This window comes from Dreissena polymorpha, chromosome 8 (genome assembly GCF_020536995.1).
Source record: "Dreissena polymorpha isolate Duluth1 chromosome 8, UMN_Dpol_1.0, whole genome shotgun sequence".
NCBI lineage: Eukaryota > Metazoa > Mollusca > Bivalvia > Myida > Dreissenidae > Dreissena > Dreissena polymorpha.
Window position 1 is genome coordinate 93,524,685 of NC_068362.1, and position 14,178 is coordinate 93,538,862.

Here is a 14,178-nt window from a genome sequence, read left to right on the forward strand (position 1 = left end):
GAATCCTTACTTTTTTATTGTAATATTGAAAATAATATCTTAGATGAAATTTCAACCAAAACATATTTCTATCAAATGTTCTATCGGCATGGTGTAAAGTTACTCATAATTTAGAAACCAAAATAAACAGTGAAATCATTCTTTGGAACAATAAAGACATAACTACTTACAATAAAACGTTTTTCTATAAACATTGGTTCGAACGAAAAATAAAATATGTAGATCAATTGTACGACTACAGAATAAACTACTTCTATTATTTAGATAACTTATGCTACATATTCGGAATACCAACAAGTAATTTCCTGATGTACTACACATTGATCAAAAGTATACCCATACATATGAAAGCTGTTACCAATACAAATAAATAACACACCATCTACTAAAAAAACATTCGTAGAAACATAATTGCAAAACAAAACAAAACGAACAATATATTTTGTTATATATATATATATATATATATATATATATATATATATATATATATATATATATATATATATATATATATATATATATATATATATTACACACTTCAAATTAAAAACCCTGCCGAAATCTCTAAAGCTCAAACTAAATGGCATAACCTTCTTGGAGAAAAAGAATTAAATTGGAAACAAATATTTGTCATGCCATATAAATTAACTACTGATAGCACACTTAGAAATTTTCAATATAAATACATCCAGAGAATCATAGCTACAAATAAATATCTTTTTAAGTGCAACCTATGTGATATGTGTAGTGAACATATTGAAACAATAGAACACCTTTTCCGGGAGTGTAAACATATTCAATCTCTATGGAATTAGTTGACAACCTTTCTAAAGAAACAACAATCAAATGTTAAACTATCTCTCTTAGATATCAGATCAGGGGTAAATACCTTCAAAATACAAGTGGTTAATACGCCGTAAATTACATAATTATAAAAATGAAATATTTTATAGTCAGCATGAAATACAGAAAGCAAATACCTACAATGAACTGTTTTATCAATTATTCAAAACGGAAGATTCAAATTGAAAAAGAAATAGCCCTAAACAGTGATACACTTCATATATTTGAACAAAAATGGAAACACATTAAACAATTAAGTCCAGTATGCTTTCTACCCTATTTATGCAACTCATCCTTATTAATAACTATTATTTTTTTCTTTTCTTTTTTTAAACACCTATCACAAACAACGAAAGAAACAAAAATACATATTAACCCCTTTTTAATCTAAAGGAAACCACAAGGTCAAAAAAGTAAATATATCAGCATATCTTGTATAACATGTATTATTGCTGCTACATGGAACCGCTTTGTTGTATGATCATATACATGTATACATTGTATGTCTTATATCGAATAAAGTAATAAAAAGGAAAAAGGAAATTGACCGAAACGTCAAATTGACATCATGTTTGCATCTGATTAAAATATTACCACGCCGCCCCTTGGTCTCGGCCTTTTACTTGTAGTACTGGAAACAAACTTTTTACTAGCAATACAACACTGTCCTTGAATATGGCGTTGCAATTGTTTTGTTGACATTTATTTGGACCTTTTCATTTTGTGTTAATGTGCTTGTTCATATATTTCCTTTTAGAATCTTGATTTTGTTTTGCATTAATTTTGTTTATTCCAGATATTGCGCTACATATGTCATTGAAGCCATGGATCACGTTTGTCGTTTCTGCTCATGGTGAGCTTTTGTGATTGCCTTTTGTCCGTCGTTCGGCGTGCTGTGTCAACATTTGCCTTGTGAACACTTGAGAGGCCGAATTTAATGTCCGATCTTCATGAAATATGGTCAGAAGATTCGTCTCAGTGATATCTTAGAGGAGTTCGAAAATGGTCACGGATGTTTAAAAACCATGGCCGCCAGGGGGCGGGGCATTTGTCCTTATATGGCTATAAATGGCTACAATAAACAATTGTCAACAAATTAGAGGCCACATTTATTGTCGGATCGTCACGAAACTTGGTCAGAAGATTCGTCCAAATGATATCTGGTTTGAATCTGAAAACGGCGGGGCATTTTTCCTTATATGGCTATAGTAAAACCTTGTTACGACTCGAGAGGCCACATTTATTGTCTGATCATCATGAAACTTGGTCAAAAGGTTTGTCTCACTGAGAACTTGGACGATTTCAAAAATTCCAGTTGGTTGAAAAACATGGCCACCAGGGGGCGAGGCATTTTTCCTTATATGACTATATGGTTAGAGTAAAACCTTGTTAACATTCTAGATGCCACATTTAGTGTCCGTTCTTCATGAAATTTGGTCAGAAGATTATTCCCAATGATATCTTGGACGAGTTTGAAAATGATCCCGTTTGGTTGAAAAACATGGCCGCCATTTGGTTGGGCATTTTTCCTTATATGGATATAGTTAAACCTTGTTAACACCCTAGAGGCCATATTTATTGTCCGATCCTCATGAAACATGGTCAGAACATACGTCCTCACCTTTTCTTTGATAAGTTCGAAAATGGTTCTGGTCTGTCGAAAAACATGGCCACCAGGGGGCGGGGAATTTTTCTACATATATGGCTATAGTAAAACCTTGTTAACACTCTAGAGGCCACATTTATTGTCCTATCTTCATGAAACTTGGTCAGAAGATTTGTCCCAATGATATCTTGGAAGAGATCAAAAATGGTTTTGGGTGGTTGAAAAACATAGCCGCCAGGGGGCGGGGCATTTTTTCTTATAAAGTTTTAGTAAAAACTTGTTAAAACTGTAAAAGTCACATTTATTGTCCAATGTTCCTGAATCTTGGTCAACACATTTTTTCTAATGATGTCTTGAACGTTTTCGAACATGCTTCCGGTTGCTTGAGAAACATGGCCGAAATGGGGCGGCGCATTTTTCCTTATATGGCTATATTTTACTACAGTAAAACATTGTTAACATTCTAGAGGCCACATTTATTGTCTGATTTTAATGAAACTTTTTCAGAAGATTTGTCCAAATGATATCTTGGACGAGTTCGAAAATAGTTCCGTTTGGTTGAAAAACATGGCCGCCAGGGAGCGGGGCATTTTTCCTTATATGGCTATATTAGAAACTTGTTAACACTCTAATTGTCACATTTATTGTCCAATCTTCATAACACTCGGTCAGAACATTTGTTTTAATGATATGTTGGATCAATTCGAAATAGTTCTGTTGAAAAACATTGCCGCCAGGGGTCTGGACATTTTTCCTTATATGGCTATAGTAAAACCTTGTCGCACTCTAAAATTACATTTTTAGTTCACTCTTCATGAAACTTGGACGGAACATCTGTTCTAATGATATTTTGGGTCTGCACTGAGCAGGTCAGTTTCTTTGTATCTCAGGTGAGCGACTTTGGACCTTTCAGGCCCTCTTGTATAACATGACGAGCAAGTGTACTCATGTTTGTACCTTGAAGAGCATTTGTACTCATTTTTAATACGCGACGTTGAAGTGTTCTCAATTTGTTTACGTGACGAGCGAGTGTACTCATTGTTATTCCGTGACGAGCAAGCGACATCATTTTATTACGTGACGAGCAAATGCACTCATTTTTCTTCCGTGACGAGCAAGTGTACTCATTTTTGTTCCATGACGAGCTAATGTTCTCTTTTTTATTCCTCAACGAGCAAGATAACTCATTTGCATCACGTAACGAGCAATTAAACTCACTTTTATTACGTGACGAGCAAGTGTACTGATTTTGTATTCATTGAGGAGCCAGTGTCATCACTTTTATTCCGTGAAGAGCAAGTGTCCTCAATTTATTCCGTGACGAGCACGCGTACTCATTTTTATTCCGTGACGAGCAAGTTTGAACATATTTTATTACGTGACGAGCAAGTGTACTCATTTTTTTACGTGACGAGCAAGAGTACTTATTTTCATCTCGTGACGAGCAATTTTTCTCATTTTTATTTCGTAACGAGCAAGTGCACTCATCTTTACCACGTGACGATAAAGTGTACTCATTTTGTATTCCTTGATGAGAAAGTGAACCCATCTTCAAAATAGATTATGATTTTACGCCATACAATTCCAAATGTATGTCACCATTAATCATGCCCCACCCCGTTCAACGATATTGTTGTATATTAATTTGCAAATGTCCGTCAGTTGGTCGGTTAGTAGCGTTTCCACACTATTCACTATCTAGAGGACGCTGGACCTACAGGCATGCACTTTCTGACGATGGTTACTCGAGAGAAAAGAAAGAGGCTTATAGATTTTGAGGTCAGCGGGTCAACGACCAAGGAATTTGATAGGAAAACAGTCATTTTCATTTTAAAGGGGCCGTCCAACAGATTTTGGCATGTATTAAAGCTTGTCATTAACTGCTTTAAATGCTTTATATTGATAAATTTAAACATTTGAACTAAAAATCTCCAGTAAAAAATCAGAATACAATTTAAAAAAAGAAGAAAAACGTTAACCTCCACAGGGCTCGAACCACTGACCCCTAGAGTCATGGAAGCTTGGAGTAAAATGTCTCCCGACTTTACCACTCGACCATCCACGCTCATGTCAAATGAGGAGGTATTTTTAGCTATATAAGTAATCCTCGTAGTTTCCCAAAATGTCGATTCGCGTTGAACGACGCTTTAATCTGTTGGACAGTCCCTTTAAAGTACCGTTAGCATCCATAAAAATATCCCTTAAGGAAACTTGCAAAATTATGATGAAACACTATCTGGACATAGCTCAAATCCCGATTTTATTTTAAAGATTTAATGTAGTACTGATAGATGGAAAAGTTTCAAGAATTTTATCTTTATCATCTCCCTCTTAATACAAGGGCTGTTTGTAAAACATGCATGTCCCCATATGGGCTGTCAGTTGTAGTGGCAGCCATTGTGTAAATACGCTTTTGTCACTGTGACCTTGACCTTTGACCTAGTGTCCTGTGAAAATCAATAGGGGTCATCTGCCAGTCATGCTCAATGTTCCTATGAAGTTTCATGATCCTATGCGTAATCCGGCAACCATTTTACTGTTTCGAGTCACTGTGACCTTGACCTTTGACCTAGTGAACTGAAAATCAATAGGGGTCATCTGCCAGTCATGATCAATGTACCTATGAAGTTTCATTATCCTAGGCCTAAGCGTTTTTGAGTAATCATCCGGAAACCATTTTACTATTTCGAGTCACTTTGACCTTTGACCTAGTGACCTGAAAATCAATAGGGGTCATCTGCCAGTCATGATCAATGTACCTATGAAGTTTCATGATCCTAGGCCTAAGCGATCTTGAGTTATCATCCGGAAACCATCTGGTGGACGGACGGACCGACGGACCGACGGACCGACATGTGCAAAACAATATACCCCCTCTTCTTCGAAGGGGGCATAATAATGTCAAATTACTTTTTGTGGACATTCTGTCCTCTCTAAAGTTTGCATTCACTAATGCAGTCTGATGCAATAGTTGTCCAATCAAAAGCATACATTATTCCGAAGCAAGATTCTCATTGGTTATTACTACGAAGCCTGATAGAGATCGCAAAATTACAGAAAACGCTTGCTTTTGCCAAGGCCTTATAATTTATGCAATTCCATTAAATAGGATCGAACATAATTCCAACCTGGTTAGTTATAAAATTGTTGTCATTTATTGAAAAAAAAACACACTTATTTTGAAAACTGTTCAAATTAATGTAATTATTGTGATATTCATTTTATTCATATTTTATGCTAATTAAATGTTTGTTTTGTTTGTAAAATTATGATTGTTGGCATTGTATATGTCTTTTTGTTATTTGAATATATGTTCCCCCATCACACTCCCACTAAATAGTGTTAAAAAACCTGTTGCAGCCAGTTTCAAAATCATAATGATTTTTATTTATTGCTGATGATTAAAATCATTTGCAATCAATAAGGATAAAGCTTGGCAGAGGGGGGGGGCATTCAATTTCTTGCAAACACATCTTGTTATTATATATACATATATATAGATAGAATTTCAAAAAGAGTTCGTATACATATACAGACACTTGTTCAACAACACTTCGCATCATTAATAACACCACATAATGAACACTTATTTTTTTATTAAACGATTTCGCATTCTGGTCTCAATTCGGGTATACTTGGCAAAAAGGAATCAAATGCAAACCCTAACGTTTGTCATTCAACATTCAAACATGCAAACATCGACTAATTCAAGTTTTCGTTTAACAAGAACAATAAAATACATCAACTGCACAATAATAGCACTGGTTCACAATTCATACCCTCTCAAACACTGTTTAACACGTCTGGACTTGATTATATACTAAGTTTGTAAATGGACAAACGTCTTAAAGAATAATACTAGTTATACAAATGATGCATATAAATACACACATATAATACATGTTCACAATATTCAAAATATTTTAAAATCATGGAATAAATACATATAAGAAATGCAAGTCAAGTAATCGTTACACTTTTATTGATAATCCCATAGATGAGTTTCAAGCTTGCTGTATCATCAGGCGCTTAGTGCACAATTAAGTTCTATCAATCAAATATGTTTTTCAGCGACTATTATTTATCATTTTCGAAATTTAAAACTGTTTAGAAACCAACAATTATTTGTGCATTGATGTTAAACCTGTGAGTAAAACAGTTGCCATGTATTTTTAAGAGGGTATCGTAAGGTAGCCGCAGAAGAACGCGAGAGTTATTAGAATCGTAAGATAGCCCCAGAAGAACTCGAGAGTTATTGGTATCGTAAGATAGCCGCAGAAGAGTTATTGGAATGTAGCCGCAGAAGAACTCGAGAGTTATTGGAATGGAATTCCATGATGATTCGGGTCTATTTGTAGGTTAACTTAACTTGTAAGGCCTATGTATGTGCATATTCTTGTAGGTTAACTTAACTTGTAGGGCCTATGTATGTGCATATTCTTTTTAATAGACTGTGCTGCATATTCATGTATATTGTCGCACGTGTTCATTATTTGTTTGTAGCAGGCTTATTCATAAATATTAATTAGATCTTGTTCACATGTATTGAAATCATGGCAATTAATCTATACGATTATATTTATATATTCGAATTTTCAATTACTTTAATAACCATCTATACGAATATAAATTGTTTTAGGTAAACCATTTTAAAGTAACACATGTACAAGTCATGCATAATGTCCACCGGTAGACGACACGAACGTTTTTGCAGAAAAAAAAAACTGGTGTAAACAAATCTCATTATAATTCTGTGATTCCTGGCGCATACTGACACAATTTCCTTGGTAACAATAATTTATGTTCTTTCTCATCGGTAGCAATTTTGTATCTTCATTCTCCTTGGTAACAATATTGTATCTTCGTTGGCATTGGCCAGGCCTTTTCTTCGGACTAACGTGAGACTGTGTGTTAACCATCGATGTTGTAAGAGCAGTCGTTAACAATGTTGACAACTATGCGTCGTAGGGCCTTCCGAAGTCGACTTTAAATAAAGAAAACAAAAACATATCAATAATTGATTGACCATATCAAATATATCGAGAATTGATTTAACATATCAAATATATCAATAATTGATCGACCATATCAAATTTATCGAGAAGAATTGACCGAACATATCAAATATATCAAGAGTTGAGTTACCATATCAAATATATATATATATATATATAAATAAGTATATCGGGTGGATACAATAATTATTCTCCTGCCAATCTTGTTTCCCTGTATTTTGTACATATGTTTACTATGAATATGTACCAAATAAATGGGAACGAACTCCATGAGAGATACGTTCTTGCTAAATGTTATAGTTAAACACGTTTCCGTCGCGCTCGATCTACATGTATTACAGTTTGTTGTTGCATCGTTCGAAGACAAAACTTGCATTTAGGGAAAATGGATTTCAATAAATTAGAAAAACAGACAGTCAATTGACCCCTTGTTGAATTTTTTAGAGGTCAGATGAAATATTCAGGCGCTAAAATTCTGAGGCGCAGAGTTCTTTTGTTTGTGCGTACTTAATGTAGTTGAATTCTCTGTAATTGTTTCTTAATATTTTTAGTAAAGTACTGTGCATTTTGTATATTATAACATATATTGTTGATTAACGTTTTGGTAAAGTTTCCATAAAAAATTAAACAAGGCCGATAATATGAAAGCCGAAAATGGGAAAAATGCAACATGCTGGAAAAAAATGTATGGAGCTACGGTGGCCCCATATGACAAAGACCCATTTGAGCACAACGTGGCTCCTTTCTGGAAATCTCTGGATGTACATAGCGCTCATAAGTGGAAAAACGTGTAAGTAATTATCATAAGCAAACAGCAAAATCACAAGCTAAACGTGTTCACATATAATTAAAGTTTTACAAGTGTATGCAAGCCATGTGACAGGGTTTTTAAAATGTAACACGGACTGACAGTATTAAAATATTATTCGATTCATACTTGCGTTTGAACAAGCACAATTCTATCATAAAAATGACAAGCTTATGATTAGTGAAAATTTCATAATCGAAAGGCAAAAAGAAAACTCTGTACAAGATATCTGAAAACATTTCATTATTTTATTCAATTCAAACGTATACTTACTGTGCTATTTATGGCTATTGCTATTGCTGTTACTGTTGCTATTGCTCCAGTTAGATGTATTGTTTTTGTTCCTGTTCGCAGAACGGCCTCCAATGCGTTTTCCTATTGACGCGGGGATGCTCGAAACGCTTGCAGGAACATGTGGGAAACCATGTTGATCCGGCATGCTGAAAACCCCTATGACGTCGTTGGGCTGGACTTCAATCGAGCCGACGGGAGCGCCGACAACGCCGACCGGTCCGTGACCGCCGTGTGGCGCTGCATCGTGATGCGCTGCAGCGTGTGGCGGTGCGTCATGGCCACCAATAGCAACCTCTGTCTTGCTACTGGATGTTTTGGTCGTTTTCGTAGACGACGACTGTGAGGATTCCGATATGTCAATCTGAGTCGCTACCTCTGCAGCGGTTGCGGGAGCGGCGGCGGCTGATGCCGACGCCTTAACAGGCTGACCAGTTGTGCCGTCAATTACGAATATTTCGGGTATCGCAGCACTAGCGGTATTTGGAGCGCTTTGAGCCCCTGCGGCCAAAGTTGACGTGCTACTGCCGCGAATAATTTGATCTAAAAAAGACGGACTGATTTCTTGTCCGGAAGCAAGCGCTTGTTCCAACTTGGCATAAGCCGCGTTGTCTAATGTCAAGACATCGACATCGGCGGAATGTGTAGGCACATGTAAGTCATATGCGCCATTCGCCGCAGACCCGGTCCCGGATTTAGCGCCAACGTTGGGTTGGAACTGTCCGAAACCATCAATTATTACGACATCTCCATTTCCATTAGGTATAGGGGCATCAAAATGCGGTAGACTAGCCGCGTGTGCGTCAAGACCGGGCCCGATTAATTTTGCTGTCGCTGCTTCTCCGTTTTGCTGAGTACTTGCACTAGCATGCCCTGCCCAGCTCCCAGCACCCGCTCCAAGATCGATTGAAGTTCCCACTAATCCAGTTGGTTCTTTTAAGTTATTATTATTATTATTATTGTTATTATTTTTGTTATTGTTTTTATTATTAGCGTTCGAATGTACAATTTTCGACGCCCCGGCTGCAGCGCCAATTCTGTTGGGCGCCCCTACAGGATCCAGAATGGCATCAGGGTTTCTCCGCGGGAGTCCTGCATGTGCAGGTTCGTTGCTCACACCCTGAGTACCGACGCCCGATAAATCTATCGTGCTGGGTATTGCCGACGGTTCGATCCAGTCCGGTCTTAAGAGCGAACCGGAAGAAGAAGCTTGCGACGCAGCTGTTGGATTAGAAAAGTCAAGGGTTTGACCAGATAAATTCTTCCTTTGACCACGGTTGTTGTTATTGTTTGAGTTTCTGTTATTGTTGTTTCTATTACTATTGTTGTTGTTGTTGTTGTTGTTATTGGAAGCAGGATTTCCACCTCTACCAATATTAGTTTCCCCAGTATTTCCTGGAATTGGAACTCGATTATTTGAGTCGACAACCTCCCTCAAACGTGGAGCACCGAATGCATCACCACCTCGTCCAATCCCTCTATGACCTCCTCCATTATTATTGTTGTTGTTGTTGTTGTTGTTGTTGTGCCCAAAGTCTCTTGAGAATCCACCTCCGCCACCACCACCAATTTGTCCTTGCCCGGAGTCCATATGTCCCCCTCCACTTCCACTTGCGACGTCAATAAACCACCCTTGACCTTGTCCGAAGTTTCCGGCACCATTTCCACTTGAACCAGGTCCAGGGTTAATTGGTCCACCAACGCTTTGACCACCTCCGAAATGTCTGGCTCCACCACCACTTGAACCAGGTCCAAAATCGGTTAGTCCACCAACGCTTTGACCACCTCCGAAATGTCCGGCTCCAACACCACTTGAACCAGGTCCAAAATCGGTTGGTCCACCAACGCTCTGAACCCCTTCGAAATGTCCGGCTCCACCACCACTTGAACCAGGTCCGAAATCGGTTGGTCCACCAGCGCTTGAACCAGGTCCAAAATGTCCGGCACCACTACCACTTGAACCAGGTCCAAAATCGGTTGGTATACCAGCGCTTGGACCAGGTCCAAAATTTCCGGCACTACCAACACTTGGTCCCACGGCATCAGGGCGGCGTCCGCGCGATCCGCCACTACCAGAGCCCGGCCCAACGGGTCCTTGACCGCGGCCAAAATCTATAGGCCTGTCCGGAAATTGCCCACCGCGTATCTGATCAGCAAGCGGTCCTTCAATTACTATACTTTGCCCACCAACGAAATCCCCGCGACCTTGGTTGCCAAATAAATGAGCACCCGACATAACTTGTCCACCAGGTCCACCGACACTAGGGCCACTTCCGGCGCCTGGGCCTCCAATAGCTGGACGCGACAAAAACTGCCCGGTAGATACCGGAGTTCCTGATAAACCACCTGACATCATCCGTCGTATAACCAGTACTTTCCGCCTTTTTTTCTCCGCGTGGTTAAGAGTTGAGAGCATTTGACCGGAAATCGATGGCGCCAATTGAGACTTCTGCAATTGGTGATGCAACGCAGCCTTCGACATTGCTGGGTGTGTAAGTGGAAGGTAACCGCTGTGACCCACCTGCGGCATTAAAGGGTGCGGCTTCAAAAACATGCCGGGATGTGGGCCTGGCAGTTGACCAGGGTGAGGGCCAGGAGGGAACATTCCCTTTCTGATATGATGAGCAAACGGGTGACCCATTGGCGGCGTATGAGGTGGCAGGAATGGAGGTCCTACATGGTGCGCTGGATGGCCGAAATGAGGGTGAGGGGGAAAGAAGGCACTGGTCACTCCGAAGAGACTGCTGAGCGCAAATGCCAGAAGACAGACCATCATCTCTGCAATACTGCTGTGCAGTCGCTGTAATAGAAACAGTTTAAGTCGAAACCTATTTATCTAAGTTCGATTGCATCGGAATTAAAATTCTTATTGCAACGCTCTCAAGTCCATTTTCCTGGGTGGACCCAGTACGTGCTACATGTATGTTTGGGGAAGATATAAAGAATGCTCCCACATTATGGATCAAAATCGTGATCTCCCGCTTTCTAGACGGACACCATATCCAAGAATGATTAGATCGCGGTCTTTTATTTATCGCAATAGCTGACCAGACTGACGCAATAAGAAGGCACCAGAAATAGCATTAAACAAATGCACACAAACCAATACTGTACACTTATTTTAATCGCCGTAGCGTGGTGGATGTTGTGTCCGTCTAGCGACAGGGAGCGCACGCCTTCGATCCCCGCCGTGAGAGCGTTCCTTAAATGTCAATTTAAGACACCAAGTACTTGCCCTAACCAGGCAGCGGACTCGAGAAAATATTTGGGGTTTTAACCGGTTTATAATAGGCTCAAATACTCACACATTGCACAGAGTGATTCACATTTTAGTGTAAATAGAAACTTACCTTATATCGGAAGTATTCAAATCGAATACCGATTAGACATAAAACATGCATTAACTTCTCAATAGTCAAATGAATGCCTTATTTTTTAAATAAAAAATAAATGTGTATGTGTCAACAATCAATTTTCGGCAATAGATTCCAATTCTGTGAGGTATTTCTGATTTATCTAAATAGTTTTTTTTTTTGATTTTCAATCGTTTGTTGAAGTTTTATACAAACATTGTGTCACTGTTAGTACATTTAACTATATTTTCATTTTTTTTGGAGATGTGCTCATTCAATTCGTATATAAAAAAGCCTAATATTACAATTACTATTATTTTTCTATAATTATATTTTTCACACGATATGTTATTTATCTAATGCGTTGGATATTTTGGAAAATAAACTCTATTCGTTATACTTCAAATGAATTCATTTAAAATCATAACAATTTACATTATCACATAAACGGCTGACAAAGGAATGAAAAAGAAGTATTGAAGATCTTTGTTACCAAAAAACTAATAACATGTTCTAAAGCGATATAATAAAAATAGAATCCAATATCAATAAACAACAGTTGTCGCACATATCAGATGTTTCAATTTTCGAAAAATATAATTGGCGCACACAGGTTACGAGATTTCTTTTTGGCTTTTCACTGACACTATCGTAACTTACAATAAAACATCAATACAAACATTAATGTTCAAATTTGTTTTTTGGACAGGTTAAACTCATAAGGGAGGAAGTGAATTTAACAGCAAAGTACTCATTTAACGATGGCATGGCAAACAAAAGATACATATAAAAGTTAATACCCATGATGACATAACTTTAAATTATATCTTCTGAAGTTGCTTTGACTCACAATACCGATTAAATCAAAAGCCCAACTTAGACTATACTAGTATAGTAATCGACCAGTCATCTGTAGGTTTCACAAAACAAAATAGCTATCAGAAAATATGAGCCGCGCTAAGGGAAGATCGGGCGAATGCATGTGCAGAACGTATCGTACCAGACTAGTAGTTGGTGCAGTCCGTAGGTCTAATCAGGGACGAAAGTTTCCATTTTTTAACACTTTTTCGTTGAAAAAAGTCCCGTCTTTACAAAAACCCAGTCTAGGCGGAATATCTCCTTCTTGATTAACCTGTATTTGTTTAACTGTTTTCATGTTTATCATGCTTTATATGTTTGCGTATTTGCACAGCAATTTTATGACACGCCTTTGTCTGCTCACGTCCCAACATAACTCATTATGTCGACTTGCCACAACAAACTCGCTATTGTTTTACAAGATGTACAGTAATTGTGTTGTGATTAAAGATTACATATTAAGAATGTGAAAATCATGTATAAGTATTATGCAAAGCTGTATGCATAGCTTACTAAAAACATCTTACTTACATTAAGCACCAATTTTTTGTAAAACCTAGTTAAATGTATACCTTATACAATCCTATTAAAAGAATATTAGATATTTTGAACTAAAAATACATGACTAAAGGCGGCATTTTATTAAAGTAAAACACGTGTTCTTTCATTTAAGGGGTTTAAACACTAGTTTATACAAAGAAATATTCATTGTTATTATTGAAAAACAAATGTTGTTAAAACATAATCCAAATATGGTAACTAAAATAAAACAAATCCAGCAATCTTACGTATAGTGATTTTTGTTTGAATATTTTATTTAAAATTTCGTTTGCGTACGTCGACGCTTGTACTCAGTTTATTTGACATTTTTAAAAATTGACCTTAAAGTATTAAAAAATAATCCATTAACCAACCTAGTTGGTAATTTATTGTTCCCTATTGTTGATATTTTTTTTAAAGCGATTACTTGCAACAGCTTGTATATCGCAAGCATGGTCTGATTCTTACCTTCCAGTATAAAATAAGTCCTCGCAGTTTGGGATACAACCCACAAATGCGTCAACTGAGACGCGAGGAGAAGTGTTGAAACAACGACACCTTTAAGTAACGCAGACTTGACGTAATCTGCCACTTACCACCTTACGAACATGAATATTGATAGCTGAATAACGTAAGAAATTATAGTCAATTTAACGTTAATTAATTCCACACGATTTAATTTGACAAGAGAGTTTACTGTGTCATGACGTCTTGGCTTTACATCAACTGTCTAAGGGCAAAGTAGATATAGCTGCTTAATCTCGACCTGTTTAACCCTTTGCATGCTGGGAAATTTGTCGTCTGCTAAAATGTCGTCTGCTGAATTTCTAAAATTAGAATTTTCTTCGATTTCTTTCAAAG